Raw genomic sequence first — 26,392 nt, 5'->3', positions numbered from 1 at the left:
AACAAGTCAATAAATCCTGGAAGATAAACTAAGTTAAATCACAAGGCGGTGTATCTTTTGTAGGAATGCTAAATTATTTGGATTGGAAAAAAATATGCTTTTGCAAATCAAGTTTTACACCCAAGAATTTGTGTATATAATTTGTGCTTTTATTAAATAGCTTATCTTGCTAAATGTGCATGTTTGGGTATAAAAGTTTCACACACAAACACATTTGTAGGTGTGTATGATTTTTGTGTGTATATGCAGGCAGTTCCCAAATTAAGAAAAAATAGAATGAATGCAGTTTGACACCACTTTTACTGCCCTGGTTTATTGTTATGGGATTCTGGGAGCTGTAGTTTAACAAGGTATTTAGTCTTCTCTGTTGAAGTATGCTGTCAAAACTATGAGTTGTTTGTAAGTTGGATGTTCGTAACTCAAGGACTACTGGTATGTGTATATAGGTATATATATATCTGTATATGTATATGCTTCCCTACTTGAAATGTATGTGTCGTGACACAGCTGCCTCTTAAAAAGCCACACACATAAAGGAAAGTTCTTAAATGTTTATGAAATGATATTTTAAAACTCAGAAACACTTAACTGCAGTGTTTCTCTTCAAAAGTAAATGTCTTAGTTCAAAAGGAGTCAAAAGAAATAACAAAAGGATAAACCGGATTATCTGGCTTGATAATCCGCAGCAAATGTAACAGAAACGTTACCAGAACTGACGCCACTCAATGCTGTGGCGCAAAGGGCTGGAAGAGAGCAAAACGCTCCCAAAAGGCAGCAAGCAGAATCGTAGTCAAAGCCAGGCCGAGTTTCAAAGACCGAAGGGAGAAAACCGGAGATGCCAAGCCAGGAGCAAGCACAGACGAAGGTCAGGAGCCGGACCAGGTTCAGAAGCCAGAAGAGCCAAAGTATGAGCGCCAAAGCAGGGACACCAAAGCAGGGACGCTAAAGCAGGGACGCTAAAGCAGGAACGCTAAAGCAGGAACGCCAATGCAAATGCCGAACTGGAAGCGCTGGAACAGAAATGCCAAAACAAATGCCAAACTGGAACGTCGTTGTCAAGAGCCGAACAGGAGTCAGAAGCCAGGAACACTGAAGCGGTTCTTGTAAGCCGTCCCGAGCCCTAGGGAAGTGGCGGCATATAAGTTTGAAAAATAAATAAATAAATAAATAAATAAATCCAGATTATCAGGAAGCTGTACAGCCAGGACCCTGTAACACCCCTAAGCAGCGCGAACACTGGAAACCAACACGGAGGCCAATAAACAATCTAATATCTTTATTAAAGCAATAAAAGTTCTAAACAAAAATAAGCAGAGTATATAGTCCAGCAGTTGACCTTTTAGAGAAGATCAAAATTAGTCCAATAAAATGAAGTTATATGTCCAGTATTAGAGTCCAAAGTCTATAATCCAAGTCATGTAGGGTGATGATAATGCATCATACATGACCATTGCTCCTCACTGAATAACAATTACCCCAAGGTTCATCAATAATTTTACCATTTTTTCAGTAAGCATTTTGTAGACCTTAATAGTGCTTAGACATCACCTAATAAGAAAATGTGCTTTTTGTATGACGTTGGGAAAATATTTAAACCGATGCTGATTTATGGAAATGTATAGGTTGCACTCTATTTTGCAAAAAAAAAAAACTGTACAAGGGGAAAATATAATGCTTCAATAGATCATATAAAGTAATGACTTCCAAATTATGCAGTACAGGTACTAGAACAATAGAAATGGTACATGCAGATAGAGATGAGCAGAATCCCGCAATTACTCTTCCATGAACTGTTTTTCTTCTATCAGTTGACTGCCATATGTTAAGTCTCTCAATTTCATACAGACATTTATTAATTTATCTTAGAACTGGAGCATGCATATTTTTCTTCCATTCATTTGTATTATTTTCCCCCAAAGTGATCATGAACTCAAATGACTGCACAAATTGAAATAATGACTTCTTCCTACTATTAATATATGACAAACGCATGGGTATCAATAAAAAGCATAGGTAATGAGAGCATGCCCTTCCAAAAGCTAACTCACAGTTATATTGCTGATAAGAATATCTATTTTTAACTACAGCAACTACTTTCTTTCCAAATATGTTCAAATGTTAGGAATGTGCTATGTTAAATTATTTGTCCAACGAGGGAGAATGAATCATGTAATCAATTTTCTCCCTGATGCCAGACATATTTGAAAATTAGGTAGTCTTGAGGGGATCTTGATGTCTCCAGCATTGGGTGCGGGGAATCCCCTTGTCTCATCCCATGTGACATTGATAGGGAAGGAGGAAAGGCAGCCAATGATTTTGGTGGCTGTAGCATTCCATATCTTGGTTGCTTTTCCCCCTCACCTGTCTCCTGTGATATCAGAAGTCTGAGAGAGGCAACCCAAGATCTGAAGGCTACAGCCTTCTGAGATCTTGTCTCGGATGTCCTGTGTCTTGTTGGGAAAACCCACTCTTGAAATCTCCCCTCTCAGTGTTTTTCTCGTGCATTCCAATATTCTTTCTGTCACTCCCACATGATAGATTGGTTGTGGAGTTTTGCTTTTTTTTTTTTTAAACAATCTGGTATTTCTCTAGAAATTGTTAGATGGATAATGCTGTCAGTGGCAGGAGAGGGACAAGTTTAATTCATTCTCTGTGATTCCACAGCCTCCAGGGCTATCTCCTACTCCAAATGACCCCAAATTGTCAAAGAATTTAGGAGGTTTTGATTTGTTGAAATATTTGGTAACAAGTAACTCTCCCATGTTGAGCCAATGGAAAAATTCTGTTACATTAAAAATTTCCTTTTGTTGGAAGATGCTCTTCAGTTCTGAGGACAATTACATTGACTCCAATCCATTTTGTATATATTTAGAAACAGAAGTCTATATAATTGAATTACCACTTTTGATTTCTGCATGGTTTCTGCATGGATGGACAAAAATACTAATTTTCTGCTTCTCTTCTTATCCCAACAATTCATTACTGTGAGCAAACAACTGAAGTGGTGCTTTGTCCTTCTGAAACTTTGTGTGCTTTTCTCCCTTGCGACAGATTAATGGCAAGAAAAAGAGGTTGACATGATTCTCACTCCTTTTAAGGAAGGTGATGTGATAGAATAAATCATAACAAACTCATCATTGCTTTCCCTGAACATATTCAAATGATCAGCAAGGATTATGTACAATTCTGAAAATCCTCAGCAACCTATCCAGTATAGGCCTGATTTCAATTGCATCAGAGATTTCTTTTGTGATGCTTTTGATAATTGAACAAGTATCCTATCATGACTCCTCCTTTCACTCTACCGTATTCATTCATATATTAGAGACAGAAGTAATACAACCCTGTCTGTGACTATATGGACAGAACACCAACTTTATGCAGAAGATAAACAACATTTGGCATTAGAATGAGAAGAGACAGAGCAGGCCATCATGCCTTTGATTCCTGTCAGCGAAAAGCAATTGGGGTTAGGTAATTCTAATAATATAATCATTTTTGAGGGTTGTTGGAGGACAATTGATGTCCTTTCAGGAGAAGTAAGCGTATGATGTTCCCAGGGGCAGTTCAACCGGTAGGTAAACTACGCAGTTGCTGAAGGCACCATCCTGCTGAAACAGGAACTAACACTTTTAAAGCAGGAACAGATTTTCTTTATTAATAAAAATGATTTTTATAAAAACTTTGCTAAACTTCCATGGATTAGTCAAACATTGCAAAATGTGTTCCACCATGTGTTCTACCACTGTATGTGTTCTACCACTGTAGCAAGTTTCATCAGGATAGCTCAAAAATGAGGGAGAGAGAAGCCCCTCAAATTTCCCCACTGACAGTAATGTTTTCCTTAATGCACATGCATGACCGCCATTAATGAGGTGCTTACAAAAATTCATAAGTTTTGTAAAGTTTTGACATTTTTAACGCCAAAATTTGGAAAGGACTTTAGAAACGAAGCGCCACAGCCCTCTACATTTGAACACAGTTTAGAATCATTTTTACACATACCTAGGAAACACATCTGAAAAGGAAAGCTTTCAGGCTATTCTTTTGGAGTGTGGTGTTTCTGATCTAGATTGCACCTGTCCACACTTAGAGGAAGAAAGAAAATAATTTTGAGCTGCATTTTATGTCTTTAGATATGCAATTAAGCCCTAAGAAACAGGTTATTTAGAACCAAAGCCAATAATAACATTAATGTGCACATTTTGTAAATGTAGCTAGCTGCAATACAAAGGTCTGATTAAGACTGTGATACAGAATATGAACAGAATCACAACGGTTCCTCCCTGTTGTTATTCTGTTTTTTCTTCGTGTACTCTGTGAATGCACACTAATGGAGAAGCTGCGCCTGCGCAGGTTCCGACGGAAACTCTTCCAAGCTGAAGTTCAAATTTTGGCGGTAACCACGCCCCCCTTCCCAAGGGGCATATAAGGCAGCCCCAGGCGCCCGCTCTCCAGTTCCTTTTTTTCCGCCGCAAGGTTCACTTCGGACTCTTCGCATGTCTACTACTCGTTTCAAGCGTTGCACGCAGTGTGCTGCTAAAATTCCTGACTCGGACGGCCACGCCAAGTGCCTCTTCTGTCTTGGCGAGGCTCATGTGGTCAGTACCTGCCGTTTTTGCCTAGCTCTCACGGCTCAGGCCAGAAAGAACAGAGCCGCTAGGCTTAGAGCGGCGCTCTACGAAAAATCTCTCGCGCCAGAACCGACTCCGTCGACGTCGGGTACGTCGGCGTCCTCAGCTTTGAGAGCTATGTCGGCACCACCAACTAAGCCTCCGGCAGCCAAGGCTTCCTCGGTCTCGTCCAGAGCGTCCAAGACCTCCAGGGTCGCTAAACCGGTCAAACCACCGTGTACTGTGACGACGGCGACCGTGTCGACCCGCTCCGGAAAGGTGGGACCTTCCTCGACGTCGAGCTCTCTGGCTTCGGTGACCTCGATCCGCTCTCGTATCGGTTCCCCTCCGTCCTCCTCTGCTATCAAAATAGCCTTTAAAAGGGCTCACGAGGAGTCTCGTCGAGCGCAATCCGACTCAGCTGTGGTTCCTCCCACACCTGGCAAGTCCTTGAGGGTTGCATCCAAGCAACCGCCGGCGAAGAAACGGCTAACTCAGCGCTCCTCCTCCTCGGCCTCCTCAAAGAAAGACCCGCCATCTTCCTCGACAACTTCCTCGAGAAGGTCTTCTCCTATTGTACCAGCCCAGAGGCCTAGAGATGTTTCTCAGTCTCCATTGCACCCCCTGTCTGATGGGGAGCTGCAGGACTCACCCCACCACTCTACCCAAACGGTGGTTAGGGTGCCGGTGCCGGAGCCCCTTGCGCCGCCTCGCTCGTCGCGCCAACAGCTCTTCCCTCCCACCTCGACACCGGAGCGTGGCAGACAAACGGCTCGCCTGGCTCGGGCAGCCCAGGCCTCAGCCTCTAAGGACATTCGGCCTCCGGCCCTCTCTTCCCGCGAGGCCTTGCCTCCTCCCGAGACTGTGCTGTCTTCTCCCCCTCAGTCCCCCCAAGGGGCTGAGGAGGAAGATGTTGATGTCGACCGTCCAGACTCTGTCCTCTCGGCCTCGGTGGTCTCTCTCGGTCTCGACCTCTCTCCTCCCCACGACGCGTATGAGGCGGACCCGCCTTCTCCTACTGACAATGTTCGTGCTTTCGCTGAGCAAATGGTCAGGATGGCCGACGCCCTGGGTTTGGAGATCAAGCAAACCTCCAAAGCAGTGTCTGACCCAGTCTTCAAAAGGGTGCAGGCCCAAGCTCCGCCGGCCACGCTACTCCCCTTTCTGCCTTATCTGTTGGACGTTATCCAGGCCTCCTGGAAAAACCCTTCCTCCATTCCTCCGACCTCGAAGAGGATCGAGACTTGGTACCGTACCGACGATGATACCCTGGAGTGGCTCAAACACCATCCCGACCCTAACTCCCTGGTCGTTAAGGCCTCTCAATCCTCAGGTCGTCAGTCGAATACTCCGGCCGACAGAGAGGGGAAGCGCTTCGACGCCGTGGGTCGAAAACTTTATTCCGGAGCCCTTTTGCTTTGCCGCATGGCGAATTATGGAGCCTGCATGGGTGCCTACCAACAAATTATCTGGGAGAAGGCGCAGCCCTTCTTCGCTAAGATGTCGGACGAAGACCGCTCCGTCCTCACTACCCTCCAACAGGAGGCAGACTCGCTCGCTCACCACCAAATACAAATGGCGAAGCATACAGGTGATACTGCGGGTAAAATGATTGCCCACGCGATTTCCATTCGCCGCCACGCCTGGCTGAGGTCTTCGGGTCTCTCCTCATCTTCCAGACAGGTCATTGAGGACCTTCCCTTTGACGCGCTCGGACTGTTTCACGCCGGTACCGATGACAAACTCAAGTCTAATCATGACTTTAAAATTCTTGCGTCTAAATGTGGCGACCAACCTCAACCTCAGCGCACTCGCTGGTTCCCGCACCGTTCCCGCCGTTTCCCGCCGCAATCTTTCAGACACCATTCTTTCAGGCGGCCTTCGGGCTCGAACAATCAAGCCCATCACCAACCTCGCCGGGGACCTCATCCGCAAAAGCAACGCGGTCGATCCACCCCTGCTCCTCCGCAGCCTAATCGGCGTACCTGACGCCAACTCCTGCCAAAGCTCCTCGCCCGCTACCGTTGTAGAGCCCACGCTGCCTCGTCCCTTCGGTATCTTTGCAGACCGACTAGCCCCTTTCTACAATCAATGGGACTCTATTACTTCAGATGCGTGGGTTCTCCGCATTGTCCAAGACGGCTACGCCTTAGAGTTCATGGACCTCCCTCCTACAGGTCACGTTCTCCACTCAAACCCTTCCCCAGAGATACTGGCCGAAGTCGAAGCGCTACTGGCCAAAGGCGCTATCCGTCCCTCCCCTCCCGAACTGGACCCTCTAAGTTTCTTCTCCAGATACTTTACAGTCCCGAAAAGAGGAGGCGGGCTACGCCCGATTCTGGACTTAAGGGCACTCAATATATTCATTCGCCCCTCCAAATTCAGGATGGTCTCTATTGCCTCTATCCTCCCGATGCTGCAGCGGGGAGACTACTTTGCCTCCATAGACTTACGAGACGCCTACTTCCACGTGGCGATACGAGAGGCGCACAGACGGTTCCTATGCTTCAAAGTTCTCGACCAAACCTACCAGTTTACCGTTTTGCCCTTCGGTCTCGTCACGGCCCCGAGGGTCTTCACCAAGGTTGTCGCCGCCGTAGCGGCTCACCTCAGGCTACATGGCATCACGGTCTTTCCTTATCTGGACGACTGGCTTCTCGTCGGGCCCGACCCGGTTCTTCTCCAAAATCACGTCTCTTTCACGCTGCGTCTTCTAAAATCTCTCGGCCTCCAACTCAATTCCGAGAAGTCAAATCTCTCCCCGTCAACCCGAATCCGGTTCATCGGGACCCTCTTCGACTCCGTCGCAGAGACTGTGTCACTTCCGTTCGACAGATTCCTGGCTCTCCGCCACCATATCGCCCTTTGTCGATCTGCCCGGAGGGTCAGAGCCCGTGTCATTCAGGTCCTTCTAGGCCACATGGCCTCCACGGTTCTCACGACCCCGTTTGCCAGGCTGCGCCTTCGGACCCTGCAAAGGTGGTTTATAGACACTTTCAAACCGTTCCACCACCACAACTCCAGATACCTGTCGGTACCGTCGTCCGTCCGCCAGTCTCTCTCATGGTGGATGTCTCACCAAAACGTGTGCAAGGGCCTTCCTTTCCATCCAGCCCCGCCATCGCTAACCATAACCACAGACTCCTCCACCTACGCTTGGGGAGCCCACATGAACGGTCTAACGGTTCAAAATCTTTGGTCCCCGTCAGAGAGGGCCAACCACATAAACTTCCTCGAACTTCTTGCCATTCTCAAAGCCCTAAAAGCATTCTCCCCCCTCATCCGCCACAAGTCCATCCTCATTCAATCGGACAATCTAGTAGCAGTATTCTACATCAACAAACAGGGTGGTACGGGTTCGAGGAAACTGATGCTCCTCTCCTCTCGTCTCTGGATTTGGTGCATAGCCCACGGCGTACAGATCTCTGCAATCCACCTACCGGGCGCCCAAAACGGCTTAGCGGATGCCCTCAGCAGGATGACTTCTTCCTCTCACGAATGGAAGCTCGATCCCGAGGTCCTCGACGGTCTGTTCCGCCTCTGGGGGCGCCCTACTCTGGATCTCTTCGCGTCTCCCCACAACGCCCAGCTACCCCGCTACGGAGCGAGGCTCCCCCCGAACTCTTTCCCCGGCTGCCTAGGGGATGCCTTTCTTCTGGACTGGTCGGCGGAGATGCTTTATCTTTTTCCACCGATTCCCCTCATACCGAAAGTTCTCGAAAAACTTCTCTCGATCTCGGTCACGGCGATTCTCATAGCTCCGGCCTGGCCCCGCCAACCGTGGTATCCAGCCCTTCTTCGCCTCTCCAGAGGTTCGTTTCACCCTCTGCCTCTCTCGCCGCACCTTCTCTCACGGGAGGACGGCAAAATTCTTCACCCGGACCTTTCTTCCCTTCATCTCACTGCATGGAAGATTCTTACCTAGCCTCTCTTCCGCAGAATCTGCGAGACGTCCTGCGGGCAGCCCATAAGCCGTCTACTACCAAGGCTTATTCCTACAAACTCTCTCGCTTTCATGCCTTCCTTCGATCCCGTAACGTCGACACCTTCCCGACCTCGGTATCGGTGGTCCTCGACTTCCTCATGACTCTCGTCGAGAAGAAACTTTCTCTTGCCTCTATAAAAGCTTATCTCGCAGCTCTTTCCTGGTCCTTTCAGCGCCACGGCCAGCCATCTCTTTTTTCTCACCACCTGATCAAAACCTTTCTCCGGGGCTACAATAACATCTGCCCGCCGTCGCTACCACCTACGCCGGGCTGGAGCCTCGAACTTGTACTTTCTCAGCTGTCTTCTGCTCCCTTCGAACCGCTTGCCTCGACCGATCTACGCCTGCTCTCCTGGAAGTTGGCCTTTCTGGTGGCGATCACGTCGGCACGACGGCCATCCGAGCTCGCTGCCCTCAGAGTCGACGAGCCTTATCTTCGTTTCCACCATGACCGCGCTGTTCTTCGCCCGGACATTACCTTTCTTCCTAAGGTGGTGTCAGCCTTCCACCTCAACCAGGACATTGTCTTACCAGCTTTCTTCTCTAACCCCTCCTCTCCTCTCGAGCAAAAACTGCACCTTCTCGACGTTCGGAGAGCACTTCTTTTCTACAGGGATCGTACTAAGGACATTCGTAAGTCACAAAGACTCTTTGTCGCCTATGCCCAGGACAAGTTGGGTAATCCCATTTCTTCCCAAAGACTGTCCCACTGGATCGCTCAGGCCATTGAGTTGGCCTATGAACTAGCCAAGCGACCTCCCCCTCCTTCCATCCGCCCGAGGTCGACTAGGGGCCTCTCGGCGTCGACCGCCTTCCTTAGGGGTATTCCGCTTGACTCCATATGTAAAGCGGCTATCTGGTCAAACCCTCTCACGTTTGTCTCTCACTACAGGCTGGACAGTAAGGCCCTTAAAGACTCGGCCTTTGCAAGATCAGTACTCTCATCTTGCCTCTCCTGACTCTCAGACGTTTTTTCTCTTCATATTCACCCACAGGTGACTCTCTATACCTCTCCTTCAAGTTGGACGGGGTTTTTTCCCCATACCTGCCTCTAGGGATATGTGTTTTTTCCCATGATTGTATTGAGCAGTTGCTCTGTTGCTTTGTACCGCCTCGTTGGCCCTGGCGGATATGCCAAAGACCAAGATGTGTTTGTCCCTCTCCCCCTGGGAGAGCGTTTATATGCACTACGCAATTGTGTATTTTTCTCTATCATGTTTATTGAAAAATTCCTTCCATGTTATGTTCTTCTTCTATGATGCTCATGTTGCATTGCACTGGTCCTTTCGGACAATTTATTGCACTGGTCCCTTGGGACGGTTGTTTTTTCTATGTCCTAATAAACATGTGTTTGGACATTCACTGATTGTCGAGTTTGCCTTGTCCCACCATCCGGGACCTTAGCGTGTTAGTCTCCATTAGTGTGCATTCACAGAGTACACGAAGAAAAAGGACAGGTTGCTCACCTGTAACCATGTTTCTTCGAGTGTACTCTGTGAATTCACACAAACCCGCCCTTCCTTCCCCTCTGGCAAACCTCTCCCTTTCTCGTTGCCTTGGCGGCGTAGGAACTGGAGAGCGGGCGCCTGGGGCTGCCTTATATGCCCCTTGGGAAGGGGGGCGTGGTTACCGCCAAAATTTGAACTTCAGCTTGGAAGAGTTTCCGTCGGAACCTGCGCAGGCGCAGCTTCTCCATTAGTGTGAATTCACAGAGTACACTCGAAGAAACATGGTTACAGGTGAGCAACCTGTCCTTATATACTACAACATAACTCCTACTATGCTGGTATACACACACACCGACTGAGACTCCTTTCTGATGTATCCCCATGTAGCTGTTGTTAACCTTGCAAATAACATCCAAATTAATTGTATTCATATATTTAGCATCATTGCACAAACACTTGGGGATAAATGTGAAGGGAAATGACTATCCCTAATATGGTGTTAAAAGAACCTAGAGGAAGTGTTTCAATTCCATATGTTGTGTCGATATGTGTGATTGCCTGATTATATGAAATCTGAAGTGCAGCTGAAATATATTTCTGTTGGAAAACTATGTTGTGCACCTGATTCTGGAATTTTTCATCTTGGATGACATGTGCTTGGCACCACTGCTCATTTTCAGAATGAGCTGGAAGAGATACCACCTTCTAACACAATTATTCTTACATCACTGTGACAATTTTCAGACTCCCTCATGAACCATCTAGAGAGCAATCAGATTTTCAAGCTGTGCTCAGCTAATGATCTTTTTGTCTGAAAAATGTCAACAGACTGGAACTTTAGCCAAAACGGTTTTTGTAGATGAACATTCTTAGGCTGTTAAAGGCAGGATATTACTTTTTTATTGTTTTGAAGTGCATCCACTTTGGGGATCAAACTTTACGAGTTTTTAAAAGTTCTGTTTGGTGACTGGAGTTGCTTAAATTACCAGAGTGGAGGAAAAAAGTACACTGCATCTTCATTGCTAAGATCACATGCAATTTAAATACTATTGGCACACAACTAGTTTGAATGAAGCATTCAATTTCCCCTGATTTTGGGAGACCTGCTAATTATTTTTAAGGCAGTTCTGTGAATGTTCTGTAAAGTGACAACATTTTAAGTTAGTGAAGAATACTAAAGTTTGATGTACTGCTTAACACATACCTTTGTCTTGTTTTTCCAACACTAGCTCTAAGTCTTGGATTATTTTTAGAAATGGAACCATGTTTTTGGTCATTGTGCTTGCTGCTATTTAATGAAGGGTGTTAAAGCCCACGTCACATTCTGCCAATAAGTATGAGTAAGCTACAATCCATGTGGCATTTCAGAGGCTCTGCCGGTACAGAACTTTGATACCAAAAAGAGATTGCTCTGCAATTTGACTGTGCTCACAGATGTTTTTTCCTGATTTCAGCGGGATTTTAAGTGAGGCTTTGAGGTGAGAGATTAACTAGGCTATCTTTGAAATCCCTGTGTAGCACAGTTTTAGCAAGAGTCTATAGGGCATGTGCCAGAGTCTCTCAGCTTCCAAAGTGATATGATAATGCCAGCAAAGTGGTAGATCAGAATTCTTGCATAAAATGGTGCAGAAAATTAAGAATGACAATAGTCTAGAAATTGTGATTGGCTTTAGCAGAGATCTGCTGGCAACTGAAAAGACACGAAGTGTTGCCAACATAACTAGGGCAACCTTTGGAATAAGAGAATGGACCCTGAAATTCCCAGTGTTCATTTGCAAGCATGGCACTAGAATTGCTAGTCAGGGTTCACAGTGAGTGCCTAGACTAAGTCGCTGTACACTTCAGATAGCTCTCCACAGCTAATCTGGTCCTGTTTTGCAATTTCTGGCTTAAATATCAAATTATTCATCTTGTGGAGAAGGAAAAGCCTTTGCCTCTCTTTCTATTTATGTGGATCAGAGAGGGCAGCAGCTTCTAGCATAGCTTATAAGTTTGAAGAATTTAGTTCTGTGTAGGCTTTTCATGCCCTTTCACCAAGTTTGAGAGTTTGTAGCTGAAACTGGAAACATCCAACATGTTTTCCTCCACCTTTTCTATGGAGAAACTATTTTATACTTTGTAATCATGCAATAATATGGTTACAATACATTGTACCTGGTGATTGTGTTGATTACTGCTTCAAAATGTGGTGATATCACTAGGAAATTGTTACATATTAGATGGAAGCACTTTTTGAAAGCACCTGAACATTAGGAAGAATCTCCTGATGATAAGTTTTTCAGCAGTGGATTAGGCTGCTTCCTCGGAGAGTGGTGGAGTCTCCTTCTCTGGAAGTTTTTAAGCAAGGGCTGGATGGCCATCTGTTGGGGATGCTCTGATTTTTTTTCCTGCATAGCAAGGGGCTGGACTAGATGGCCCTTGGGGCCTCTTCCAACTCTGTGATTCTATGAATCTAAGGGTGAAAAGAGTGTAGTGGAGGAATTTGGCTAGAAGATCGATTTGATCAAGTAAGCAAGTGCTAATCATGCATAGGACCTGGTAAATACATCAACCCTGCTTTTACACACACAGGAAGGTTCAGTTGTCTAACTGGGATTGCTAGTGAGAGCAACCTTCCAGAGTTTGCACAAGCAAATCTGTCTACCTCAAGCATAACTAAGATCTCTGGGGTTTGAGTTGTAAAGTAGTTTAATGATTTTGTACCAAACCAATTTGAGGCCAATAAATTTACACAATTTGCAAAAATTTATGGCATCTTGATTCCTGTGCAGAAAACATGCTCTTGGGAGCAGGAAATCTGTTTTCTATGCCAAAAGTAGTATTTTCTTGCACAGGACTGTACTTCCTGAGCATTTTCTCTCATATCTATATCTTTCTCTAGTAATTGGTTGCACACAGAAAAAGAATATGTACTTTGCACATTTTTGTAGTCCAAAAGTGAGACTGTTGTATCAGCTTTTCTCCTTTACCTCAGCCCCTTGTATTGAGTATCAATGTACTCTTTTTTTGTGAGTATGAGAATATAAATATTTTCTTCATCCCTATTGCATATTTTGTGAAGACGCAAGCATGGGCTGCTTCCAGGCTGTGGAATTTGCTCCCATGGAAGATTTGCATGGCTCCCTCTTTGTTCTTTTTATGCCAGTGGGCAAATACCTTTTTTTTATTGAGGCGGACGTTTGGTCCTAAATTCATGTTGCTGGGGGTCTTTAAATGGACTGTTCTATGTTTTCATCCATAGATTGTGTGTTATATAAAGTACCTGTTCCGTAGACTGGAATTCCTATTCATTTGTACAAACGTTGTTTTTTCAAAAAACAAACAAACCACAAAACAAAACAAAAAACAAACAGTATACAGTGTTTCCTCATGTATTGTGGGGGTTAGGTTCCAGGACCACCCGCAATAAGTGAAAATCCGTGAAGTAGGGACGCTATATATTTATACATTATTTTAGTAGTTATACACTATTTTAAGTCTTTATCAACCAATCATGTGTTGATAAATTGCCTCCTTCTCCTCCCATTGCCACTTGGACTCCTTTTCTCTTCCTTTAGCTTCTCCTTCCTCCCTTTCTTAGGCTGTAAATTGTATTTTTTATTATTTATAATATTATTTTAGAGTTTATTGAAAAACCGCGAAACGGCAAATCCGCAAAAAGTGAACCGCGAAGTAGTGAGGGAACACTACATCCCCATAGTTTTGTTGATTTCTAAAGAAATCAATCTTGTGGAACCTGCTGACTTTTCAGAAAATATACAGACAATTCCATCATGATGGCAACTTTCATACACACTTTCTTCACTTTTCCAGAGTACAAAAGTTATTGGTAACCCATTATTATTATTATTTACAGCATTTATATTCTGCCCTTCTCACCCCGAAGGGGACTCAGGGTGGATCACATTGCACACATAAAGGCAAACATTCAATGCCATAACATAGAACAGAGACAGAGACAAGACGCAGGCACAGACTGGCCTCGAACTCAGACCTCTTGGTTAGAGTGATTTGTTGCAGCTGGCTTGCTTTCCAGCCTGCGCCACAGCCCATCATGTTATTTATCATTTTTAGGTTTCCAACTGCTGAAACAATAGAAATAACCCACAGAGCACCACAAATTATAAGATGTGTGCTCCAATCCTTGAAGATGCTTATACTTGATTATATAAAGAACAAGTTGTCCCTTGAAGTTCTGAGATCAAGAAAAAAGATATTTCAGTTGTTACCTCTAGCTTATCCTTTGGGATCTCCTGCATGAAGATGTGGAGATTGCAAATCTTCATTTGGAACCACTACAGTGTTCATGAGCTTTTTCTTATTTCTTTCATCTCTGTTTCAGTTAGAAACTAATCACAGCCTGTGTATGTGTATGTAGAGATAGAATGACAAATAACACAGATATATTAGCTTTCCAAAAAAGAAAAATATATATCTATATAATAGTTCTGGTATACAATATTATCCCTGTATCTGCAGGACCTACCCATATCTGAAAAAAAAATGTCCTGCCTGGAATCTTTAGGTTTTCCAGGCAATTCTATGGTATGTGTCTGTCAGAAATTACTGTAGAGTCACACTGGAGGACCTAGCAAATTCTAGGTTCTTCAGCCAAACACTATTCCATTTTATTTAAAAGATTTGTATCCTTACTATGTCAAAGGAAAATGAATACATAATTAAAATATGGGTAGACCTCTGTTAATGAAGCAAATGTGTACTCGGACACACTGCTTCGTTAACTGAAAAAAGTAGAACCATAGCTTCTAATACCACAAAAAAGGAAGAGGAGTTCAATATATTTCATTCAAGTTTTAATTCAAAACTAACTGTACAGTGTTCCCTCACTTATCACAGAGGTTATGTTCCATGACCACCCGCAATAAATGAAAATCCGCGAAGTAGGGACACTATATTTATTTTAATATTTATACATTATTTTAATATTAGTACTTTATTTTAACATTTACAATATACAGTACACCGGCAGAGAAGAAGAATGGAAGCTAAATAACCCTTTTTTTATTTCCAATCCTTCCCTACCCGCCCTCCTCTCCCTTTATTTTTCCCTTCCCCCCCCCTTCCAAAACCCTTTGCACACCACAGAAACCCATGAAACAGTGAAAATACCATGATAAATGGTTACATTAGTATTTATTGAAAACCCACGAAACAGTGAGGGAGTGAAAAGTGAACCGCAAAGTAGTGAGGAAACACTGTATCCATACATGAAATGAAACAACCAGGTCGAGTACATTTCTATCCTTCTAGAGACCGCTAGAAGTCTTCTTCTAGACTATATCAAGGAATGGTTTTGCTTCCACTAGCCCCAATGTACTTATGATTTCCAGTTTTCTGACACTATTTTTTTAACATGCTAGAGGTAACTTATTAAGTACCTGCTTCTTTAAGTTTTGCTGATCTCTCTTGTTCAGTAAGAGATTCTAGAAGCAGCTGCCGTTACTTTGGCTGTTGTGATCAGGGACAGGAAAACTGGAGTAGAATAGGCTGAGTTATAACTCTTTCTTTCCAAACTCAAATTGTACTGCACAATTTACTGCAGACAGGCAGCAGCTATTTGGCCATTGAATGTGTGTGTTTCTCCAGTCCTTCACCTCTCTTCAAATGGTAATGCTGATATATATATATACACACACACATACACACACACACACACATACATATACACACACACACATATACATACATACATACATACACACACACACACACACACACACACACACACACACATATATATATATATATATATACACACACCCCACCTTTCCCCACTTAAGAGCCCAAGGTGGCTTGCAGTGAATGAAAACTAGATGAAAAAAATCTATCTAGTTAGAGGACATGGAAGGAAAAAGGGGAGACTGGGTCTGCAGAAGAAGACTTTGTAAAAAGGTGCTTCTTTGTTAGAAGCTTTGTTAACTAAAGCATGCCTGTACTTATGAACCAGTAATATAAAACAGACAAGCAACATGAATCAAATTATACTGGCAAGTTTTTACAATGTAAATAAAATAAAATAAAATTTCCAGTGACTTTCCAGAAAAAAGGAACTGTAGCCATTATAGTTTTAATGTTAAATGTTATTATATTAAGTTCTTCTTGATGCACTCTGTGGGCCCTTCCAGACAGTCCCTATATCCCAAAATCTGATCCCAGGTTTTCTGTTTACCCCAGATTATCAGGCAGTGGGGACTAATATAATCCAGTTTAATGCAGAAAACCTGGAATCAGATCCTGGGATATAGGGCCTGTCTGGAAGGCCCTTATAGACTCACACAAATTGTTTTATGCGCCTGTGCAGAGCCTTGCTCTGAATCTTCAAGTACTACTTAGCAAACTAACTAGTTAACTAGCAGGTTAGAACAAATAATTGTGTTGTTTATCTATGTATTTTAGGATGCTAAAACGTATAAACTTATAAACATTGAACAGGATATTTACATCATTATGATATTCACATACATATGATGAATGTTTTGGATATGAAATCTATTGTACAGATTTCTTATATTTAGCAGCAATATACACAATTGTATTCTTCAAAATATAATGCATTTTTGAAAACCTAGGGATGTTATCCTTTGCTGATTAATTAGTTAAATGCATTGACTTAAAATTTTGAATAGCTAAAAAGGTAACTCTAATTAATCAGAGATCAGATTTTTTGAAAACCGTATGTTGATTTAAAACAAAAATAAGTGATGCTTACAAAACCAGGCTAGGAATAGTAAGTAAACACATCATCCCATTATTTGTATCTTCGTTTATTCAACTAACATCAATTGCTCTAGGGGAAAATTGTGTTTGCTTTTGTGCCTAGTCCTTGAACATGTGTCATGTTTTGCTACATCGAAAAATGAAAATAAGATGAGCAACGTAAAAGGAATTTTCTCAAATAGTACAGCTCTCCATTTGGCTTAATTTTACTGAGGTTTAACTTTGTCAAGGAAGAAGAAGTTAGCATTAACTAAACAAGTGGGTGAAGCAATAAAACTTTTACATACAACTACAAATAATGTGGAAAGATACTGGTATTTGCTCTGTTTTCACTGATAGGCATTTACAGCTAAACACTTCATTTCAATTCTAGCAGAGCGGTCAGTTCATGGAAAAGCAAATATTAATTTGGGTGGCATAATTTGTTAGTGTTGGAAGTGTGAAAGAATATTAAAGTATTTAGAGCAGGCAATACTAGTCATTAACTGAAATAAAATATTCGTATTCATTCAGAGCAGGTGTGGGAAAGGGTGTAAACATATAACCTTTTCCACTTTCAGTGCCCCCCTAAGTCCACTCCCCTTAGTCCTCTAACAGCTGCTAGCCATAATCGCTCAACTAAAACCTTTTTAGGAAAAAAATGGCCATAAAATTCTTGAAACCACAATATGGAGCTGTTTTCTGCATTCAAACTCTCCCATTCACCCCTAAAAGACTCCCTTCCTTTAAAGAACTGGTAATAAAATAGAAAGTGACTTCAAAATTTCCAGAGTCCGTTTCTGAAATAGTGGAATAATCTTAAGTATACTCCAACTCTAATGCACGGTTACCATAGTACTGTGGAGGACTTCGGAGATGTATTCAGATGTTCCTGCTGCAGGAAATCGATGAGGAAATGAAAAGTAATCTTGAAAGTGATTTTTTTAAAGTAGTAAAGGAAAATGGCAAGGTGGAGACTTCTTTACAGAAAAGAATTACAGGATTAGCAGGTTTTTAAAATGTTATTTCAATTCATGTTACTTTGAAAAAGGCAACCAAATTGATAGTAGTAAAAATTGAGAGCTCTGGGGGTAGATAACTTTATTGCTTGAGTTCTCTTTACTAGTGTTTATTTAAAAACCTGTAAAAATCTGCATCTGTGAGTAAAAGTAATGAAACATTTTAAAAGGATTACTTTTACTTTTATTCCTGTGAGTTTAAAACGACAATAACAAATATTTTAAAATATGAAAGAACTATTCTTCCCAAGTCTCAAGTACTTGAGCAACCCAGAAAACGGTCCCCAGTAATTGTCTGCCTTTAATTTACAGAATGAAACCAGGTTTTCTGTGCTAAAATACCTTGTAGTTTTTAGAATTTAACTTCAGTGTGACGTACTTCTGGGGACTCTTTAATCTAATGCTCTTGTTTTGACTAATGTTTTGACTGTTGCTATACACTTTTCTAAATTCTTCTGAAATGGTGAGAGTAATTCATACTTAGCTATGTTGAACTGGCTGGTCACTTAATGATTGATCTTTTTTTAAAAAAAATTATTTTTCCCACCTTTCTCCTGAAATAGGGAGAGACTCTTTTATAATGTGAATATGTATATTTAGTTTCTGAGGTATTAGATTATTAATGTCCAACATTAACCTATACCAATTATTTATTTCATTATTAAAATGTTTGTGTATCATATTTGATATCCAGAGGTTTCAAGGCAGCATACAATACATGAAAAAACATCTAGAGTCCATTAACAATATAGAATTATAGTGATATTGTTCTAGTTTAACTGCTGTGGTTCTATTCTATGAAATCCTGAGACTGGGAGTTTAGGGAGGGCTATTTATAATGCTCAGCTATAGAGTTTTTTCTACTACCTCTGATCAAACTACAACCCCAGGATTCCATAGGATGTTGCAATGGCAGCTAAAATGGAATAATAGTACTATAATTGTATTGTATGAATGAGGCCATAGTTTCAACCCCTGATGTCCTTGGGCACATGTACCCCTTCAATTGTATTTAAGAGAGTTCAGTGAATCTGCTACCCCTGTCTAACATAGTGGTGACTCACCACTACCTGGTCCCCCTCTGCTAGTCACTTATCCACACAATGGTGACACTTTTGAATAGAAGCCAAATGTTTATTTGGCTCTCCCAAGCAGACAGAAAGCCAATTGTATCTTTCATAATGCTGCAATGTATGACATTTTGACTTAGGAAGGCTTTAACTGCAGGAAAGCCAAATGCAGGTTCTAGTCAAATTTCCTGGCACAAAGGAACAACCTTTAATCATTTAATGGAATAAGTGACCTTCCTATGTGTGAAAACAGGAAAGCCAAAGAAGCAAAAGGCATGACTAAGGATATATATGAAGACAGAGGAAAGGAGACAATAGTTCAAGAGGCTTTGGCGGAACAATAAGGATTTTGTGCAAGATCTGTGAATAGATATAGGAGCAGTGTGGAGACTTGAGGGACAAGCATATTGTGTGATGGTTAAAATTAATTATTTTGGCAGAGTTCTACATAGATGTGAGTTCACAAATGTGTGGCAACAGGAAGCAAGAAAGGAAATGTTTCCAGTAGCAAGGCAGGGCCTGAATAGAGTAAAAATTAAAGGTTTTCTCCAAAGGGAATGAGAAGAAGTGATACAGTTCTACAGTGTTGCAAATGGAGGAAAATGGCATGCAGAGATTGATGTAGTTAGGGAAGGAAAGGACAAAACTATAGAAAAGACCAAAATATCAGTCTCATTAAGGACTATATTTAACAAATCTACTATTCCACTACAGTTGCAGTTTCAGTGATAATACTATGTAACAAAATTTGAAAAAAAAATCTGCTCCTGGTTTGAAAGTCTTATTCCTGTTTAATTGTGTGGTACTTACTTTGAAAGTAATTGTTACGTGCCAGAAACTTCCTTTTTGTGGCTACCACAAACTATGTTGAATTGGTTAAGACTTGATGAGATATTAATTGAAAAACTATAGCAAAACATGCTACAGTATATACCACAAAAACAAAAATTTTGCAGTTTAATACATTTTTCCATGTTTTTATGATACAACTGATCAAGAAATGACATTTATAACTCTGGAACAAAAATTGTGTTACATAGTGTACTAGATGCATGCATCACTGAATCATACCCGATATCGCATTTCTCTTCATGTAGCACAATTGTGTTGATTTGCAAATTCATAATCCAACAACTGTATTTCTGCACACCCTCCTGATTCTGTCTTCCCATAATAGTGTTGTTCTTTCATTTTAATTTTTAGTGCAGTTGCACAACTGCAGAAAAGGCAAATGCAAATATAAAAGAAAAACAACCAGCTTAGGGATAGTGAGGGGATAGGAGGAGAATCCTGCCCCCTGATATCACTTTACTGCCAGTATGCCAGCCTAGAAGCAGAAGGGGGACATTGCACCAAAGTAAGTGGTGGGAATGTTGCATGCTTGGGAACTCTGGATGGGTTTCACCCATTTATAGCTAAGGAAGGGACATTCACAGGAGCAGGGGATGAAATAGACCAGCAGTGTAGTGCACACTAGCTGCAATTCCGGTTTGTGTGCCTTGAGCAATAAAGTTCTAAAAGTAGATGGTGGAAGCATAAATGTAAAATTCTACATCAAAGAGGGAAACACTTGTGAGAAAAGACTGAAAGTTCAGACTTAATTAGAGGATGATGAATCCATTCTTCCTTTGTAATATACCTGGTGTTTTTCTCTTCTAAATGAGCTTCTTACCATAGCTATCAGTGTGAATTTTACTTGCATTTTATATGCTCATTGCTTGCAATCTCAAAAGATGCCTTTTATTACATTAACATTAAGCGGCATCATGGCATTTCAATGCAAACAATACAGTTATTTTGAAGTATTCAAGTGAAGCAAATCACAAATGTCAATTTGTAAAGGGAAAAGCTGAATAAGTTCTAATTATTCTGGGTTGAATCAAGATTTCTTACAACATCATCTAAATGATGTTCTGCTTGAAATGATTCTGGACTGAAGGGGAATAAAAAATTTTGGCTGATCCTCTCACTCTTCCTGCTTCAGAATTTACATTTAAAAAAACCAGATTAAGAAAAGACAAAGCACAGGTTACTGTATGTGATACCACAGCCCATGTTTAAAGACCTCATAATAAAGGCCGGGTGAAGCATCCTGCTTCACTTGGCATCCAGGAGAAAAGAGAAGAGCAGTGGGGCAAATCTGTTCCCCTGTTCACTGCTCCTTCTTGGCAATACTTTCCCCATCAAATGGGAAAAGTGTTGCCCTCCCAGCAAGGCCCCATACTGGCTCCATTAGAGATAGCTGAACATGAGATGCTTCCTGTGTTGGGAAAGCATCCAGCGACTCTTTCATCCCAGCTGGAAGTCACACAACGTCGTATGATTTCCAGCGTGGGGCACCGTCCATTAGACGGGGTAAAAGTGTCCTGGGCCACTAAATTCACCTTGTCTGATGAGGTCGTAAAACTATTTTTAAATAATAGATTTTTCCGAAAGGTTTTTATTTTTATCTTTATTTTTATTTTATCTTTATTTTTATTTTCCATTCATCTGGATGGGTTATTCTGAGTAGCCTAGTAGTGAAAACATGTTTCAAAACCCACATGGTACAATAGTGTTTTTTAGAAGCATGACAGTCCCAAAGAGAACTTCATGCATCCCGTATGTGATTAGGGCTACTATAAGGGCCAATTTGTCTGATTCTCTTCATCTTTGTCTCTGTCATCTGTTTTGTCATCAAGAAGTCACAATGTGATGTTGGAAAGTGTGGGTCTGTTGTAATTCAGTTGTAAGAAATTCATTGTACAAATGATGGTGCTTATAAATTAAGTACAAAACCCAACACATTTTTAATGTGAAGACCTAGGTTGTTTGAAGGATTGCATCTTCCCATATGAGCCTGCCTAAGTTTTATGATTTGCAGAAGATTTCCTTTACAGTTCATACAGAAAACAAAATAACATAAACAAATACACAAAGAGGTGGTTTTTGGCAGTCTGCTATACAGATCCCGCTAGGCAACCTCACTCACCAAGAGAGGCAACAAAAGCAAAACCTTCCCATCACATGCACCAGCTGAGGCATGTTCTGCTTTTTCACACAAAAACTAGTCAGCTACATCTGCTCCAAATGTAAACAGATGACTCTGATGGAGCAGAGGATTCAACAACTCAAGGACCGTATTAAGATATTAAGGACATTCAGGAACTCGAGCTCTTCTTGGACACTGCACACAACATGCTGTTCTAGATACACAACCCGCATCACACCAACAGCATGATGAGAAACTTTATGGGGAGATCTATTTAAATGTGGACAACCCTCAGGCTTGGAAGGAGGTCATCCGTAGAAAGAGACACAGGATCAGGCAGCCTCCGCAGAATACTTCTGCTCAGTTTGACTTACACAACAGATTACAAATTCTTACACCACTAATATCTGATTAGGAAACACATCTTCTGGAGGAACACAGTTACTTAGATACCACTCAGTGGGCCACCCTTGATCAATGCATGGCGGATAGCCCTGACAGGGACGATGCATCACTACATTCACACTTACACAATCATGCAGATGCTCCATCCCCAATCGTAGACCAGGTGCAACAGGAACACCCATGGGAGAGTGATGGGCTCTTGGACGCATCTCAATGGATTGTCATTGATGAACACACTGCGGATGTCGAAGAGGAGGACAACATTTTACACCTACACGATTCACTTCAACAGGAACACTCTTCAGGGGACCTTCACACTGTCTCGCACAAAAGGGACCCTGTCAATCCTCAAAGGAAACACATCTTGGTAGTAGGTGACTCCCTCCTTAGAGGAACAGAAGCCATCATTTACAGATCGGATGGGATGGCTTGAGAAATATGCTGCTTCCCAGCGGCAAAAATACACCATATCACTCAGAGGCTCACCAGGCTCCTAAAGGCCCATCACTCTCCCCCCCCCCCTCATATTGATTCATGTAGGAAGCAATGATACTGCTAGGCATACTTTCTAAAATATCACAAACGATTTTCGAGCTCTCGGAACAGAGCTAAAACTGTGTAATGTACATGTGATCTTTTCATCCCTCTTCCCCGTTGTAGGACACAGCTCTACAAGGGCCAGAAAAATAGTACAGGTCAATAACTGGCTCAGAAAATGGTGTCAGGAGGAGCGTTTTGGCTTCCTCGACCATGGCATACTCTTCCAGGGGGATGGCCTACTGGCAAGTGATGGGGGTGCATCTCACACAAGTAGGAAAACATCTTTTTGCGCAAATGCAAACAGTGCGAACAAAGAAGAAAAATGAGACAAGTGTGAAGAAGCCAGAATGGGTGTCCAAAGAACTTCTAACTGGGCTAAGACTCAAAAGAGATATGGTGATGGTGACAAGGGACAGGGAAAAGGCAGAACTACTTAATGCCTTCTTTGCCTCGGTCTTCTCACAAAAAGAAAGCCGTCTTCAACCTCAGCAACATGGAATAGACGAAGGATTAGGGGAAATCCAACCCAAAATAGGGAAACAAGTTGTCCAGGAGCACCTGGCCATTCTAAACAAATTCAAGTCCCCAGAGCCAGATCAACTACATCCAAGAGTATTGAAGGAACTAGCTGAGGTTATTTCAAAACCACTGGCAATCATCTTTGAGAGTTCTTGGAGAACGGGAGAAGTCCCAGCAGATTGGATGAGGGCGAATGTGGTCCCTATCTTCAAGAAGGGAAAAAAGAACGAACCAAACAATTACCGTCTGGTCAGCCTCACGTTAATACAAGGCAAGATTCTGGAAAAGATCATTAAGGAAGTGGTCTGTGAGCACTTAGAAATAAATGCAGTCATTGCTAATAGTCAACACGGATTTACCAAAAACAAGTCATGCCAGACTAATCTGATCTCTTTTTTGATAGAGTTACGAGTTGGGTCGATACAGGGAACGCAGTGGATGTAGCCTACCTGGATTTCAGTAAGGCCTTCAACAAAGTCCCCCACGACCTTCTGGCAAACAAACTAATAAAATGTGGGCTAGACAAAACTACAGTTTTGTCTAGCTAATCTGTAATTGGCTAAGCGAACGAACCCAAAGGGTGCTCACCAATGCGACTTCTTCATCTTGGAAAGAAGTCACAAGTGGAGTGCCGCAAGGCTCCGTCCTGGGCCCGGTTCTGTTCAACATCTTTATTAATGACTTAGACAAAGGGTTAGAAGGCACAATTATCAAGTTTGCAGATGACACCAAACTGGGAGGGATAGCTAACACTCCAGATGACAAGAGCAGAATTCAAAACAATCTTAACATATTAGAGAGATAGGCCGAAACTAACAAAATGAAGTTCAACAGGGACAAATGCAAGATACTTCACTTCGGCAGAAAAAATGGAATTCAAAGATACAGAATGGGGGATGCCTGGCTTGACACCAGTACGTGTGAAAAAGATCTTGGAGTCCTTGTGGACAACAAGTTAAACATGAGTCAACAATGTGATGCGGCTGCTAAAAAAGCCAATGAGATTTTGGCATGCATCAATAGTGTCTAGATCCAGGGAAGTCATGCTCCCCCTCTATTCTGCCTTGGTCAGGCCACAGGAAGGCAACTAAAATGATCTAAGCGTCCAGAGGAAGGCAACTAAAATGATCAAGGGTCTGGAGAACAAGCCCTATGAAGAGTGACTTAAAGAGCTGGGCATGTTTAGCCTGCAGAAGAGAAGGCTGAGAGGAGACATGATGAGGGCAATGTATAAATATGTGAGGGGAAGTCATAGGGAGGAGGGAGCAAGCTTGTTTTCTGCTGCCCTGCAGACTAGGATGCGGAACAATGGCTTTAAACTACAGGAAAGGAGATTCCACCTGAACATCAGGAAGAACTTCCTCACTGTGAGGGCTGTTCGGCAGTGGAACTCTCTCCCCCGGAGTGTGATGGAGGCTCCTTCTTTGGAGGCTTTTAAGCAGAGGCTGGATGGCCATCTGTTGGGGGTGCTTTGAATGCGATTTCCTGCTTCTTGGCAGGGGGTTGGACTGGATGGCCCATGAGGTCCCTTCCAACTCTACTATTTTATGATTCTAGGAGGTACTTCTCTCTATCTCACCGTTTTCATAGGCATGGTTGATGGGAATACAGAAAAAGACTGGCTGTTTGAAATCTCTTGTTTTGTTTGAAATCTTTTTGACCATTTAAATGTACAGGGAAAAGTTGATAATTTCTTCTTTTTCTACTTAACTTACTTAACACATAGGTGGGCAAAAAGTTGTTGCATACTTCCTCATCCCCCGCCATAATACCTGCCCTGATACCTTTACCCATTTTGCCAGAAATGTATTATTTACCTAAAGAACAAATCATTCAGTGAGGCTTTTCTGACCATTGAACTGGAGATTTAGGGCCTGTGAGTGATAGATGGAGGATTGAGCAGTGAAATTCAATTTCCTTAACCTCCTTATGTGAACATTTATTTGGCTTCAATCAGCTGTCTATACCAAATTTTACCTATTTATTTTTTGTACTACCTCTATTCAACATTTTGAAAGTGACCAAAGAAAAATCTTTGATTATAAATACACATTTTAAAACATCTTAAATTAACTTTCTATTAATTGGAATGCATATTGCCATACAAAATTGTTCCATGAGAGTATAGATCAATTTAACTGTATACACTTTCACCGTTGATTTTTTTTGGTTGTTTCATTATGTGATTCATTAAATGCAAAATGTATTTTCAAGATTTTCAAAACAAACATGCATCAGTATAATTACAATATTGCTAATGTTATTTTTTCTAATTATTGTTCTTTAGAAATTTCAAATTAGTGTAATGATTAAACAGGCAATTAATATTTCACTTTGCTGCTGTGTTTGTTTTCCCGTATTGTCTTGCAGTCATTGTTAAGACTTAAATAACAGGAATATATTATCATATAACAAATGATATAATCTTTCTTTATTATTGAAAGAGATATTATTGCAAACTAACACATTCTTGTTCTGATGACCATGTGCATATAAAGGTTGCTAATTGTTTGGTGGGAATAGCTATATACTCTTTGGAATTGCTGCTGATACTCACACTGATGTTGCTTCATTTAATACATGCATGTTTTCCATTCCTCTGTCACTGAGTTCAAGGAATTATAGATTGAATTCCCAGGCAGGCTTTTTTTTTTTTTTTTTTTTTTTTGCAGGCAATGAACAGATCACATTATCATGTATCTTTGGGTTATGCTCTTGGACTAATATGGTTTCAACATATCTTGTCCAATCTCATTCATGCACTGCCAAAAATGTTTTGTGAACTGATCAAGTCCTGGGTTTTTTAATGTTGTATATATAGGCTTCCTTAACCAAATGGATCTTCCAATAAGTTCATTATTTATGATACCATAATTTCTGGCCTTCTAGATATGGAGTTGACTGCATAATTTATCCAATACATATGAAACACTGTTTTAGGTATTGGAAGAGTAGCATCAGGTTACATATAAAGGATACATCGCTTTGGTAAAATATGTACACATTAGGGCAAAAAATTGGATGCTGATGTGGTACGGAAACAACTACATAAAACAACACACATAGGGAATTCCTTTTGTTTTGAGGCTATATACTGTATTTTTT

The 26,392-nt window shown here is 41.9% G+C and overlaps 1 protein-coding gene across 17 annotated transcripts in view; it reads left to right on the top strand.

Annotated features, from left to right (window-relative positions):
* tenm2 (teneurin transmembrane protein 2) overlaps positions 1-26,392 on the top strand; it is a 1,150,537-nt gene that overhangs the window by 810,511 nt on the left and 313,634 nt on the right. The gene's annotated exons all lie outside the window — the stretch shown is intronic.

Source organism: Anolis carolinensis, chromosome 2 (genome assembly GCF_035594765.1).
Source record: "Anolis carolinensis isolate JA03-04 chromosome 2, rAnoCar3.1.pri, whole genome shotgun sequence".
Lineage (NCBI taxonomy): Eukaryota > Metazoa > Chordata > Lepidosauria > Squamata > Dactyloidae > Anolis > Anolis carolinensis.
The sequence above is the reverse complement of the archived record's forward strand: the minus strand, read 5'-3'. Positions and strand labels throughout refer to the sequence as shown.